Genomic DNA, 16,291 nt, shown 5'->3' with positions numbered 1-16,291 from the left:
TTTAAGTTGTCATTCTCCCATATCCTGTTTTAGGATTTATTTCAGTTTCAACAATAGACGAATAACCTCTATAATGTTCGTTTTTTTGAACGTTATTCATTTTTGTTTCCTAACGTATTTACTAACGCAAAGCTACAAACTTAACATCCTGCAATTTAAGAGACTTTATTATGAAAAAATAGGTAATAAAAAGAAGCATATAACCCCATCATGGTAAAAACAGGTTCCTGCTTTTAATGAAGAACGTAAGAAAGTAATCAACGTTAAAATAAGTTTATGCACTTTTAATTAAGGCAATTGAATTTTGACATTGAAAAAGTGTAAGTATCTAGCTTACATTAGGTACATACTTAGGTATAAAAACATGTATGATGATATCTAAAAGTATAACGTAGCAAGTTATCTGTTTAATATAATATTGAGTCAACTAAATATAAACTTATAACAAACATGTAAAACATACAGATCAACAAGAAACTACAAACATGTTGTGTGATATTTTTCCATTTAACTCATAGATTTAACAAACGAGATGAAAAAAAGGTGGAGTCATATCATATGGTAACATTAAATAAGTTGAACAAGTGCTAAGTCAACTAAAGAAGGTGTCAATTGGGCAACAACGCTTTTATTCAATGAAAATTGGTTGGCAGACGTGATACAATGTGTTAACCAAGCAGAATGACAAATATCAATAAAAAATGGGCAGTGGGCATAGATCAAATTTGTTTCCCGTAATCTTAGAACAGACCGCACACCGTGCCACAAATCAACATGTTATTGCTCGAAAGAAACGAAATTAAAATAGAATGTGAATTTATTCTTCTTTTTCCCATTTGCCACGAGCACAATTTATAACGTGAAAAGAAGGCACGTAAAATCGAACCACCGTGATCTTTCAAACGTTTCTACATATCTTGCATCTAAGAAAGGACATCTATATATAAATTGCCGGTATCAACTTCTACAGTTTAGATGACTCGGCTAAATTTGAAGGAAATTTCTGACCCGAATTCAGGTCTGATTTAAATTTGTCGCCCATACTTTAGCCCCATCTGGTAAATTTTTGCTCATTTAAATCGGCGAGTTCTGAAAAGTATCGGCTTTATTGCAAGCGGGGGCTGCGGGCACAGTTCAGTTCCTGAACAAAAGTTTTAATTCTTAGATTCCCCCATTTACAGTTGGGGCGCCTACAGGCCCAAGTGATAAATTGCTTTCAGAACAGTCTTTGTATGGAATATAAGTTTTCCAGGAGACGTAAGTGGCTTTATGTGTGGTGTATGCCGGAGTGACCTTAATTCAAGAAGAGATTATTTAGAATAGAAATATATCACCGTCTCACGAGTGTGGTGCTAAGTTTTTGCTCTACATTAAAATGAATGTGATATGAAAATTCCAGCCGCGCCATTCTTTTCTGACATGTGTAAGAAAGCTATCTCCAAGTTTCTCGCGGTTTTTCTTGCGGTTTTTGCTCGCGAGGCGTCGGGAAACTTCCAAGAGAGGTGACAGGATGTTATATTACGTCACGCAATTCTGCAAAGTGCATAAGCAAAGTTTTTAATAGTGCGGTGAACCGCTCCGCTGCAAAGCCAGAAGCTCCAATTCCTAGAGACATTTGGGAAATTTTCAGCAACCGAGGTTATTAGAATAACGCAATTCCCCACAGCTGCAGAACAAATTCAAAACAAATAAACAAGAAATAACCGACGAAGCCAATCGAGAAATGATCATCTATATTATGAAATCTAAATTAAAATTTTGCCGTCGAGATGATTTTTTTTTCATCTCCTTTTTCATATTTCATGCTGGTTGATGAAATCTTCCATAAAATTGCTTTCATAAAAGAACTTTTCAGGGGTACTTAATACGGTTTTTTCAAATCCTTAAAATAATTCTTACCGACAGAAAGAATATTAGGAGGATAAAAACGTAAACTCAAATATTCGCTTCCTTTCAAATCAACTTAAGCAGCTTAAATTAAATTGCAATTATGTCGTTGTGCTAAGCACGAGAAAAACACGTGTTGCTCAGTCTATATCGTTTTAGAAAAATGTAACGTTTAATTCCGCCCATGTTTTTATTGAAAATAAAATCAATAGCTGCAGATCAGGTATTTACAAAATCATAAAATTTTACAACACTTCTGAAAATTCTTTCATAAAATATTTCATTATCTGCGACTAAAACCAAGCGTTATTACCTCCATAAAAGCTGGAATTTTACACAGCCAGTTCATGCGAGCAATTTTTCCACAATTATATTTTTGGAGACACAACTACCTAGTCCGTAAAACAGGAAAGCTCGTACATTTCTATGATTTCTGTCTTTACACACCAATTCTATCTCAATGTTCTAACTGATCATTAAATTTTTTTAAACATTAATACTATCCCACCTCCACCCGGCGGCACGGCAATTTTGCCGGAGTACATACACTATTACGGATATTACTATCAAGTAATAGTGCAGTGCTTATCAACATAATTACCGGCGTCTCACCTCCGCATTTTGACTTTGTTGTGTATTATGTTCTGTGTCAATGTTAAGGAACTTCCTCACGATGTGACATGAGTATAATAATATACCTTTTTGAACTTCAACTACCAATGTGTTATCCAAATCCAGAATTTTTAAATTTTTAAAAAGAGATTGCGGTACTATTCCCGTTGCTGAAATTACAAGTGGTAAATACAAAAAAAAAAAAATTGTTACACAGTCTAGGACTGGTTTTACAAATCTATGAGGGGCATGATGACCAACTCAATAGACCGGGACCAATGGCTTAACGTGACTTCCGAATCACGAGACAGAATATAGCCTTTTTTTTTTTTTAAATTTTTTAATTTCGCCCTGGGTCGGAATCGAACCCGCGACCCTCGCGTCCCTGAGCCGAAACGTACTCCCTTAGGCTATATTCTATATCATTTTAAAAATATGCACAAATTTAAACTGTTAACGTCATAAATAGATATTTTGCACTGAGACAGACAGATTACTATATGGCTTCTCTTGAATTTATAATAATGTTATGTTAGGATTAAAATACCTCAAATAAAAACATGTCGACAACGTCTTTGAAGCTAATAAAAAAATTTGTATTACCTACTTACACATTCTGTGTAGTCTCTTTTTAAGAAAAATACACGGTAATATTATTCATGCCAAGTATACGGAAATGTTTTACAAAAGAATTCAAATATAATTAATTCTTAACTAAAAGAACTTATTTTGACAATTCAGTATTCAAATGACTTGATAATGAACGTCGTTTCCTTAATCAAATTTGTTCTAATTCTACAACGTAATATTCAAATCTACCTTATGGGTCCAATGAAATCAAATCAGTGCTTCATTAGTTAATTGGGCAATTAGGGGCCCCTTACGTCAATAACAATCTTATACGTACACAACGTCATGTATGTATCAAGTCTTGTAAATAGATAGAAGATCTCCTGTCTTGTTTGGTCAACACTTGTACAAGCTTACACTGGAAAATTGAGTTTGCGCCTTTCAACAAACATCATAATAATCATTTTCCAACATAAAGCAATTCCCTGGTTCGGAGAACAGGATTAATTGAAAGACTACTCCTTAAAACATGGCAATCACTGGAAACAAGCGCATCCGAAAATTAACCGCATTTCCTGCTGCATGTTATCCGACCATCTGGTAATTTATTGCAGACTAGATCGAACCTGATACCACGAACCCTATTGATCACCAACATTCGAATATGCAGAATTTAGAATTCTAATAATTCGAATGCCAAGCCGGATTAAACTGGAATTTCAACAGCTGAATACCGAGTAGGTACAACTTATTCAAATTATTAAGAGCGATAATAAGGGTTGTAAAAAATGACCTACCAAACATAAAAGTTCGTCGTAAAATAACTTTTTTATTTCATACATTCATTAGTTTGCCAGAGTATTGGACAACAATGTAAATTTACAAATTTTATGTGCCCACGTGATCCGTATTTCTTCACAATTTGTGAGGAACAAAAACTCTGAGTTCTCTTACTTTTCATACCTTCACCACTACAATGTTTTTTTTCTATAAATATATTTATATTTATATATTTAAGCTGATTCAAAAAATTTTAATATTAATTTAACCATTTACGATTGTTTCAAATTCGGAGTATCTATTTAAATTTGATATTTTAGTTGGCAGTATTGTGATTTGTCATAATAAATCTATTTTAGGTTATAATCGAACCGAACACTGCTGCCAGATTGGTACATTTTTTAAATAATTCAACGCATAAGGAACGATAATTTTACCGTGAAAATAATTATAGGAGGCTATGGCTTTAAAATTATATTGGCAACACCGCTGACACTTTGATTTGAATTGTCGCTTTAAAATTCAATACAAAATATGAAACGGCGAGTTAACAGTTTTATCCAAGCCAGGTGTTTAATACAACTGTTAACTCGCCGTTTCATATTCTGTATTGAATTTTGAAGCGCCACTTTGACAAACCAAATCAAGATGTCAGTGGTGTTGCCAATCTAATTTTAAAGTCATTGCCAACTTTAATTATAAACTTAAATGATCTCACGGTATTGAAACATACTTGAAATGAAACATACTGTCGCGAGCAATAAATTTTGGTCATCAATGTCATTTCAAAATTTGGTTAGATTGCCACAAATTTAAAAAATTTCCCTGCTTGATTATGCCCATGTCAACAAAGAGTCAAAAACATGATGTTAGGTTATGACATTTACGACTGTTTTACAATGGAGCATTTTCGATTGCGTCAAAGAATGACCTTGACGACCAAAATTTATTGCTCGCGACTGTACATATTTGTAGCGCAGTTCTCGTTGGAGAATATTCCTAATATATTAAAATAGGTAAATTATTATTAACTAAATAATTAATGACGCAATTGACAACAAGGCGAATATTTAAAAAAACTAAACGTCATATGACAGGACCTGACGTCAATCTAATCATCAAATATCTTGGACTGCTGCGTGTTTAAAGCAATTGTGAACGTAACATAATTATACAGTGTGAACATAAAGTTTGGAACAAAATTCATGTGAAATTTTTAACAAAATCGCTCAGACAGAACGCTTTTGTCGCTATTTTTTTTTAATGACAACCCCCCACTTTTTTCTTCTATTTCTGATAGACCTTCCTACTACCTAGACGAATCGGAAAAATTGGTACCTTACATAACAATTTTTTTGAAAAAATGACAAATTTTAATTCAAAAATTTAAATCTGTGATCAAGTGGCCCGATGCCTGCTTTTGTTTCCGCTACTGTATTATTTCTGTGGCGGTCGTGAAAAAGTAGGTAAGTCAATAATTTCAAAAATGAGTTAACGATGTTTACACCTTAATAATAAATCATGGAGTTAAAAAATTCAGATTTTCACAGTTTAAAATTTACTTATATTGAAAGCACGTACATGTAGAAAGAAGTTTCTATTTAATTACAGGATTTTAGGAATGATGTGGAATTTTGAATCGTTGCCCTGAAAAATTAACATTTTCGACTTACCTACTTTTTCACGACCGCCACAGATTTATTCTACGAAGGAGCAGCGGGTGTCACTTCTTTCTTTTGCAAAAACAATTCTTTTTAGAATGAACCAACTAGAATTTTCCTGTTTTTTTTAGTGTAACACGATGGTATTTACTTTAGGACAAAAATCTTTTATTATTATATTTCATTTTTCTAATTGGACAAAAAATTACGAAGTATGAAAACACTCATCACAGAGATGGTTGGAATAATACTTGTAGGGATTTGCAGAAAACGCGATTGACTACAAATTGTTTAGAATAACTATAGATCGATGTGTCAAATTATTTCGTGAAGCAGGAAATGTTGGACGAAAGAGTGGAAGTGGACGACCATCAATACATACTCCAGAAACTATTCAAACTGTTATGGAAATAATAGAAAATGAACCGAGGGAGGACTTCAATTTGTCATTTGTCACACCAAATGAAAGTATCTTTAGGAACAACGTGTCATGCAATATTACACAATGCAATATTACATCGTAATTGAGTTCAAGAACTACTTCTACTGATCTGCCACAACGTTTACAGTTCTGTGAATGAATCTTTAATACTTTACATAATGATGATAAAATGTTCTACTTTCTATACTTACTTCAATTTTTTACGGACGAAGGAATATTTTATAGAACAAGATGGTGCTAGAAACACTTACCGAGCTCTTACAATACTGGAAGAATTTTTTGATAATCATCTCATCAAGTCACAATACGGCAATTCCGCTTTCACTTGTTTTTTTGACTTTACTTTGATTTCTTTATTGGTTTTTTTCTATGATTGTTTGAACTTTGAACCGCCCTCAGCCAAGACAATTTTTATCTAAAGTAACATTTAAGTGAAGTGTGTTTCACGATTTATTTAATGATTCCTCTGACAGTACGGCTTCGAAGAACCTGTAGTTAGTAAGACAAGTTAGTTAGTTACTTTTTTTAATTTTCGAGATTTTTCAGTGTCTTATTCCTTTAGGTTCTATACAGGATATTTCACGACTGATAATGAGCCCGACAGAATTGAAAATACAACCCACAATACATTTGCAAAGCAAACCCGGATATTGACGCCGATAATGTCTAGGTTTACTTTGGAAACATATTGTAGGTTGCATTTTCAATTTCGTCGGGCTCATTATTACTCGTGTATATCCTTCATTTGTATTGACTTTTTTATTATAATCCCCTAAATTTTAACAAATTTCTTCGTGATACTCTGTATTATCTATTAAGCTCCTTATAGTTTCTCATTTTTCGCTACCTAAAATCAGTTTTTTTTTATAATCAATTATCAATGTCAAAATACTGTAAAAGACCAAACTGTATATTAAAAAATCACTGATATTCGATCCAGTTCTATCTCAGTTTCACCCTAGATTTCCCCCTAGATCATTACTGAGGTTATGTTGCACATGTTTATGAGTTTGAGACACGTGTTTAATTTAAATTTAAATTGTCAAATGTGACAATCGGTGACAATTTCAAAAATCAATGTTCCAAACGTGATTTATAAAATTCACTGTTTCGAATTTTCATAACAACAATAAACTTAATTTCAACTTAGCAAGCAAAATACTAAGTATTGACAGTAAAATCCAACCTAAAGACAAAACGTTGCCAACATAGCTGAAAGAAATCTCCAAAATAACAATTATTATTATTATTTGTTATGTAGGGTCTCGAACATCACGATTTTTATCATTTTAAATTTCCTCTGCCAGAAATATAAGTAAGTCGATGTCACTTTTCTGGTTAATTATTTAATTATTTCAGAGTAAGTGAGTTTGTATATTTTTGGGTGAAAACTGGTGACATTACTTTTTCTCTTGGACGGTAGGAAAAATACGTGTGCAGGAGTGGCGGAAAAATTCGTCGAGAACAAGCCAGTACAGCGTTTAATATGCATGTCGGGTGCTGTCAAACAGGGTGTCCCTGACCGCCCTCCAACTGTCATTCGGAGTCTGCACCATATGTGAATTGTTTGACCTCGACAAGCACTTGCGTAATCCAAGCGGAAGGGTCAACCAAATCTAATTCCAGGGGATGAACAACAAACACAGTGTTGTTTAAAAATTATTCAGGTAAATTAAATTGCGTTTTGTGGACCCGAAAGGAATAAAATGTTTCACATAGTATTAGACAAATGACGGGTGACGCAAATGCATATATTTATTCTTGCTTTTTGTTTACCATTACAACGTTCCTCGATTCCTTCGTAAACAAATTACTACCCGAGTTTAGTTCATTCTATACAAAATTTCACGAAAACAATGCGAAACTCTTGTTTTATTCAATCCGTACAAGTTCGTTCGCAATTAAATTCCTCTGCTACACGCCTATCAAAATTGCTAATTTATTAAACACAACAGTGAAACTTAGTTTAATTCGATCAAGCTCGTAAACACTCTAATTTTATAATAATTAACTGTTTACATAACACAAGGTTCGCACAGATTTGTTTCTTGCACATCATTAGAGCAGAAACATCAATGCTATGATAAAAAGTATGTTTAAAAAACTTTCCCCTTTAGTTTTATTGCAACAGAAACATTTTTTTAATTAAATATGTACTTAGGTATCTAATTTTTTTCTGTTTAATAAACAATAATAAGATAACCATTGCTTAAGGGTGAACTGGAGTAACATTGAAAAATGTCGAAAATTGCTTAAAATTGGTACAATAGTCCTTTCATCCATTCTAAAGTACTGTGCCAAATTTAAAAAAAATTGATCGAGGAATTTTAAAGTTATTACCTTTTAAAGTTGCGGGATATTTTACACGTGTTCTTATGAGAAATCGAGCAATGGTCGCATAAAAATTAATAAAAAAATCATATTTCAAAAAGGCCAATTTTTCTTAAATTTTTCACACATAAAGTATCGATATCGTAGAATTTTCTAATGAATTTACAAAAAAAGTTGGTCGAGGATTTTCCATGTAATCGCTAATTATATGTGGAACAACACGGTTTTTGAGGTTATGTATCTGTTTTAATTTCAAAAGTGAATAAAATGCATATAATTGACGTCGGTATGCAACATTACACTCATATCGCATGTTTTACTACAGTTACGTTAAGAACTTTAACAGAAATCAATGAAAATTCAAATTCAGTGTGCTTCTGTTTACTTTCACGTACAGTCTTACTCAAAAGATTGTAAAATCACAGGTAAGTAATTATCTAAATATCAAGAAAATAAACACAAAATTTGCTTGCAACTCACTACAATTCGTTTCCAAAAATTCAAAACTTTTTTTTCAAATACTGATATCTCGTAATAAACGTTTCATAGCATAATAAGAATTCCGCAACTTTTTGCTAAGATTGTTACTCCAGTTCATCCTTAAACAGCCGAATAAGTGCTACATTATTAAGGTACATAAGTAAAGTAATTGTTCAGTAACTTTTTTATAAATAGCAAATAAAGAGCACTATTTTTTCTACTTTCAAATATGAGTATATAGAAAAACTAGCAACCAACTATTTGACTGAAAAATCGGGCAAATCTACTAAAAACGCAAAAATTCAAAACGAATCGATTTAAAACAATATACCTAATGGATACAAAAGTGTAGTTGGCAATATGGACAATAGAAGATGGACAATAGAAGTTATATATCAGTGGGGAAAAATCTTCATCATTACAAAAAGGTCAAGTACCTATCTATGATCATGTATTCATGTAAGAACTAAACGGAGATCTTGAGGATTCTCCAACTATCGAAATTAAATAACACTGAAGATTCCGCAATTGCTGTTCGCTAATTCAAGCTTTCGAGCTGAATTCTGCTAATACTGAGTTGTAGTCTTTCTATTCTGACAACAGTTCAAGAAGCTTTCAGTTGTTAATGGTTCTTGGGTAAAATGACTAAAATGAGAGTGTTGGCAAATCTTACCAAAAGCTCCAAGTATGAATAACACCAACTGAATGGGCTAATAAAAATGAAGCAGATTAAAAATGATTTAGATAAACTGTATTTCCATTGATGTAGCATAGATGGTCTTTGTCACATAAGCTAAATCAAGAAAAATTGGTACAGGCCGATCAAAATAACTTTGACCTTCTATCGGTGAATCTTGCGTCCTTTAATCCACACCCGGAAAAATAAGTGAAATAAATAATCAACGAGTAATTTAACTGTTGTTTGGGTTTTATTACGTTTTCTCTCAAATTCTAAAATGTAAAATATCAATGATTAATCAGTGTTAAAGTGGTTGCTTCATTCCACGAAGTTTTCCGATAAGAAGGGTTTAAAAAAATGATGGCCATCTCCTCGGTCTTGCCGTACTTACCACTTATTATTGAGTGCACAGAAGTAGTGCCTGTTTGGTTTTTACGTAATTTGAAAAGTTTTTTCATATAAAACTTTAAGATTTTCATCAAAATTGATTTTCACCAACAACACCACCAGAAAATGTGTTTATATTGAAAACAAACCAACGAATTTGTTTCGACAAATCAAATGAAATCCAATTATAGATCAGCTGAAAACCAATTACTGAACGTTGATTATAAAAATTACAAAAAAACATACAGTTCCACAAAGTTTTCAAAAATTTCTACGTTTTCAGTTACCTCATACTTCAATTCAAGTAATAAATTCTAGTTAACATGAATATAGTGCAACTGTTTAAGGTCTGAAAATATTGCTGCTACATCTACAATTAGTTTGCATAATTTTAAAAAAATAACACACATCTTAAATTAACTATCTAATGGAAAACGTGAAAACCAGAAGGGTCTTAATACGCTGTTTTAAAGAAACGAAAAATGTTTATAAGTTATATGAACATATAGGTTGCACAGAAAATGTCTGCAAACTACTCGTATGATCATGAAATCTATACAATCAAACCATGAAACAATTGCTTGACATTTGGTATTTTAACAGTTGCAATTGGTTTTGATATATGCTTTTGTTCATTTTGTATTAATTTCTAAAAAAGTGTGAAAATTTATTTAACGAGAGAAAATGTTCATAACTATGATTCATTATAATTTTAAAAGTTCTACCATTCCTAATTCAGCATCAATTTAACTCATGTATTATTATGGTTGTTACTAATGTCATTGTTTGTCATTTTGCTCTGTAATTGGTTCTTCTAGAACTGTTGGGCAAATAAACATTGATATTTTTCAGGACATAGGATTTGAAAATATTCAGGAAACAAATAGTGCGTTGTATTCTTTGCGAAGTGGGCTTTCAAACCAGGTGTCACTTGGTATACCCTTCTATTTGAAAAAAAAATGTTAGGGGTGGTTGCGAGCTTTCGGGAGCAGATATGTAAAAACCATATGCGTCAAAATATGGGCAGGGAAAAACAAAAATCGACCTGTTTCGGGATTTTTTACAAAAATTACCTATGTCCAAGTTATGAATTTTATTCCAGTTAAAGTTTCCACACTGTATATCTACCAGAAGTTGCATTGCGTAACAGCGAACAAAACAATTCTTGAGATTAAACATTTTAGAACATTATCTTTACACTCCTAACTAAGGCTGTAGGATTTAACTGATTTAACCAGTTAACTTTGTTAAATAGTTAATGGGTAAACCGGCTAAAGAGCCAAATCGGCAAAAAAAGATTAACTGGATAATTATTTTAGGGTTTAACGTGGTTAAGTAATTGATCGCTAAACCCGTTGTTATAATAGTTAATTTGGTTTATTAGTTATTGGTCAGTTTAATTCAACAAGAATAATTTATTGACGTATGAAATTCTTTAACTGAACCCTTAATTGATTAATAAATTAATTTAATCAGCTAAATATATTAACCGGTTAATTCCGTTAGCCATTTTGGTTCTTTAGCTCTTTTAGATTTTTAAACAATTGAACCATCAGCTAATTAACCAAGTTACCTACTTGAAATGGTTAAACTAATTAAAACGTACTCTATTCTCTGATCTGTCATCCTGCGATTTCTTTCTGTTTTCTAGATTGAAAGATAAATACGTGATATTCGATTTTCAGGTGACGATTATGTCGTTGAAACTTTTAGAAGATGACTGAAAAAATGTGAAATTCATGTTATAAAAAAAAAAAGTTTCTTTGGATTTACTTTCTGTTTTATTCGACTATAAAAATATTCGTATATAGCAACTCTATCAAATTCTTTTTGAGTTCACTTTTCGACTTGCCCAACGTTCTTTGGTTTTTCTTGTACTATTTCCATAATATTTTTATATTGTCACATCACGTTAATAGTATATTATACACCAAGGTGGAGAAGTTCATGATTATAGCCAGAGCGCCAAGATTAGATCCCGAGGCTCGCCGAAGGATGTAAGGCGCGAAGGCTATAAGGGGCTACTCTACCGAGGTTTATATACTATTTTGTTCACTACTAGATACATTAAAACCCTTTCTGATAATAACTATTGATAAAATTATTTTGTTGGATGCGACGGATCCGAGTTGACATTTCTAGACTATTGCTATGAAAATCGTACGACACTCATTAATGACCAATAGAAAAATTAGTTCACGAGCCATAACCATGGCAACAAAAAAATTTCTTTTTGTAGGTAGACCAACCTAACTGTGATTAATAAGTGGAAATTTTTTCAGCCAATCAAAATAATTTATTTTGTTGTCTTGGTTATGGCTCGTGAACTAATTTTTCTATTGGTCTTTAATGAGTGTCGTACGATTTAAAAATTTATAATTTAAGAAGCATAATGTCCGTGTCGTTGCGATTTTCTTACCGAATATGCCCTCGTGCATTGATTAATATCCGGAAATAATCAATGCACAAGGGACATTATAAGTGAAAATCATCTACTTACGTTAACTAATGAAATGAACGACAATCTTTCGTTGCTAGGTGACGGTTGTTCATTATTAACACTGGGTTAATCGTGGGAGAGAACCGTGGGAGAGAAATTCTACTGCTGGGCTCGGTTCAGGAGTAAATAATGACGCCTTCTGAGACTAGTAGTGAAAAAAAAAACTTATTTTCGTTGGCAAAACAGGTAGTTATCTTTTTTATAATAATCCTGTTCAAACATCACGTATCAACTTATCAGCAGTATCTGTTCGGTGAGTGCAATATCAAGCTGAAAGTTTTATGAAATGGCATCAATTTCAAAGTTTGACATTTCAATTTTGATTGATTGATCTCCGACAGCTTCTTAATATGAACTGAACTAAACCTACATATTTGTTCAACGCTCAAGTTATGTGACGGCCAAATTCAAGGGGCAAACTGTAAACTTTTATGAACAATGCTGTTGGGGTACTAAATAAAAAAAAATCTTACGACTAGTTTTTGACTGATGATGATTTTTTTTTTTATTATATTACAGAGATTTTTTTTCTGAATACAAAAATGCAAAGAACTATACCCATACATTAAACAAAAGTCAAGAAATTAAGAAGTAAGAAGAAGTAAAACATTGGAAAATCAAATGACAAAAGTAATCAAGAGAAAAGTTTATTCATTTAGAGCATTTAGCTCGAAATGACTAAGTGAGCTTTGGATATTTGTCAGTCACGCCATTTATCAAAACAGTTTGTTAATAATAATAATCATATTGTTGTGGAAGAACATTTCCAAAGACGATTTAGTGTTAACGTATGGTGTGGCAATTTTGGAGATAGATTGGACTTTTTTATTCAGTCTTAATCAAGTAAAATATCATACTCTATTATTGAGGAAATAAGCAACTTTCTGGATGAAATACCATTCCGTTAGCAGTGTTGAACAGAGTCATGTTTCATCAGGACGGCGCCACACCACGTAATGCACGTATTAATATTGTATTTTAAAAAAATAAATAATCATTTTGGTAATCGGTGGATGGATACTTACAGGCCTATTCGATGGCCCCCCAGATTTGAACCCATTGGATTTCTTTCTATGGGGTCACATTCGAGACAATTTTTATTTGACCCACTTTAAGAAGAAAAATAGTACAAGTCTGTGAGAAAATACTCCCAAATTTTTTACTGAATGCAACGAAGAGCGTTTCTAGATGTCAACAGTGTCGCTAACAGCATGGAGGCAATTTTGAGCGACTAGAATAGATCGTTTATTGTTTATAACTTTATAAATTTGGTTACTTGATTTTTCAATTTTTTCAAATAAAATAAAAATTTTGTTTTTTTAATGTACGGATATTCAGAAGAAAATTCTCTGTAAGAACGAATAGAAAAATATTTACAGTGTAATTTGAAAAAAAAAATTGAATCAGACAATGTTGAAGTATTTTTCGAACTATTTCATTTGATGTATCATTTGTTTTTTTGCATATCGCAATGAAAGTGGCACTTTTTTACACGCAAAATCGTAGTGAAAGTAGCACTTTGTTACACGAAAAATCGTAGTGAAAGTAGTACTTTTTTTCATCATTTTATTTCATCTCATTGGAGATGATTGTCAAAGCATACCTATTTTGTTTTTTTTTTTGTAATTTTTCATAAATCCTTTTAGACCAAATTTCTCAACTTTTTTCGATATGCAAAAAAATAGTGTGTACGACACGTTATGAAAGTCTCATTTTTTCACTTATTTGCTTGGTTAACTCGGGCTACGCCCTCGTTAATCAATCTGCAAATTCGTGAAAAAAGTATGACTTTCATAACTAGTTACAAATAACTATAAATCAGGTAAAAAATAAGCAAGATACAGCGTCAAAGGTTTTTCGTCAGTCACCCGGTATAATTATACCCTTAATAAAATGTATCTAGTCAAATGGCAATAAATTGTATTAATTAATATTTTAATCACAACTGGCTACATTTAAAATAAAAACATTTCGTATTATAGGTCCCCATTTATATTTATAATAATCTCGAAAATAATTTGTCGACTGAAGGAAAACATAACCGTAAACGTAAAGTGTTAATTAAGATACAAAATTTCGTCTCCAACCGACGCTTCACAGCAAATGTTTTCATTTGACAGTGCATCAAACGAAAGGAATTATACAAATTAGTCTGCGCTAAAGGTAACAAAGTAGCTTATTGTGGAGGCATATTCCGTAATTTGAATGAATTCATGTAACATAATTGTAAGACGAATAAATATGTATTTTGGGAATACGTCTATTAATAACAATAAAGGAGACTGGAAACAAGTTTCATGAAGACAATACGAAGAGAGATGAAGGAGATAAATTTAAATAAGTATACTACAAACATCGACAGCTATACAAATGCTCGCTGAGTATTTTCCTGAATACGAAATCAATTTCCAGTTGAGCTGTGAAATGTATCGCACACGTTTTCTAGTCTATAAATGTGTCTCATTTTTTTCTGCGAACAACTCTTGCGTGAAAAATAGAAACTGCCTGATTGACACATAAATTTACCAAACAGAAATTTTACGTCAGAAATCGATTCTACACTTGGAACAATCTTGAGGAGGCCGCCGCCCCCGTCTATGTTGTCTATCGCTTATTCATTGCTATACACGTGGCAGCTTGCGTGCCGACAGCTATGAACTCCTAAATAGCACCCTGGTAAAAATATAAAGGGTTCAGCTCTGTTTGTATTTCTGATAAAATCTTTTCTTGGCAATTGCCGGCCACGTCTAATTTATGGGCGTGCCCGCTTAATTCTTTTCTGATCGAACATCATAGTTATTTAAGCTAGAAGAAAAAAACTTCACTTTCGTGCTGGAGGGAAACCTCTGAAATAAATCCAGATAACATCAAACACAGTTTAAAGTAAAACAGCGCGCTTTAAAAGCCTAATCTCGCCACGTCTCTCCTTCAAAGTGGTAATTAAACTTTCGAATTTCTGGCGGGTGCGCCGGGCAAATCAACAAAACAAGAAACCGACACTGCATTAAAGAAAGTTAAGAATCTTCAAATAACTTGTACGTAAATAATTACAAGCACCACAAGCAACAAACAACTCGGACAAAGAAGTGGGAAATTAAATTCTGACGCGGCACCGAGAGATGTTTTCGCGTAGAGAAATCAAAATGTTACGGCGAAGTAATTAGTTAAAGTGGTTGCGCCGCTAAATTATCATTTTCAGCTCATCTTTTTGAAGTTTTAATTATAATAATTGCAAATGTACGAATAAATAACTTCTGGTAATTTATTAAAGTCGGACGCATCGGACGGAATGTATGTGCAACTGAAAAAAAAATCTTGAAAAGTATTTCCAAAGGGACCGGTTTTATAATTTTCGTAAACAATTCATAAAGCAGTCGGTTTAAGTGTTGCGTCTCAATTAGGTACGGGGTGGCGCAAACAAGTTACGTAAACAAAGTACTTACGTTGTCGCTATTAGCAGCAAACACACACAATGTGTAAATTATGAGATCATATTACGAGTCACCAGCGTTCAGCGTCACGACGTAAACTGCCGTATAGAAGGGATGCGCGTCGTGACGACCCCCATGGTGGCGCATGCGCCCCTTGAATATCAATAATATGATTGTCATATAAATGCTGCTGAGTAATCTAATGTAATAGAATGAATTATCTTGTCGCTACTTTAGCTACATTTAAAAATACTTATTAAATTCCAATCTTCTTATCGGAAGGGGACGTTATCCAGACCGCGCGGGAATTTATTGGAAACCTGTTTCTGGCCCGATGTTGTGAAAAATTGCGCAAAACTTATTTTTTGGAAAAATAAACGTGTCCCTCGGGATTAATAATTTTCATTAAGAGTGCGCAACCATTTACGTTTCATTTTCTAGGACTTTTTCTCGTTCGTTCTCAATTAAGGATTTTCCGTCATCTAGGGAGTCTCGAAAAACTTCGCGATTATATCACTGAAAATGTTTCCT

General features: G+C 32.8%; 1 protein-coding gene across 1 annotated transcript in view; it reads right to left on the bottom strand.

The window, feature by feature from the left end:
* Nucleotides 1–15,860, bottom strand: part of LOC138138891 (follistatin-related protein 5-like) — a 178,482-nt gene extending 162,622 nt beyond the window's left edge. The window contains exon 1 of the mRNA XM_069059371.1: nucleotides 15,773–15,860. The gene's annotated coding sequence lies outside the window, so the exon portion shown is untranslated. The remainder of the gene's footprint in view (nucleotides 1–15,772) is intronic.
* Nucleotides 15,861–16,291: the final 431 nt, after the last annotated feature.

Source organism: Tenebrio molitor, chromosome 1 (genome assembly GCF_963966145.1).
Source record: "Tenebrio molitor chromosome 1, icTenMoli1.1, whole genome shotgun sequence".
Classification (NCBI taxonomy): domain Eukaryota; kingdom Metazoa; phylum Arthropoda; class Insecta; order Coleoptera; family Tenebrionidae; genus Tenebrio; species Tenebrio molitor.
This window is presented reverse-complemented; position numbering and strand designations above follow the sequence as displayed.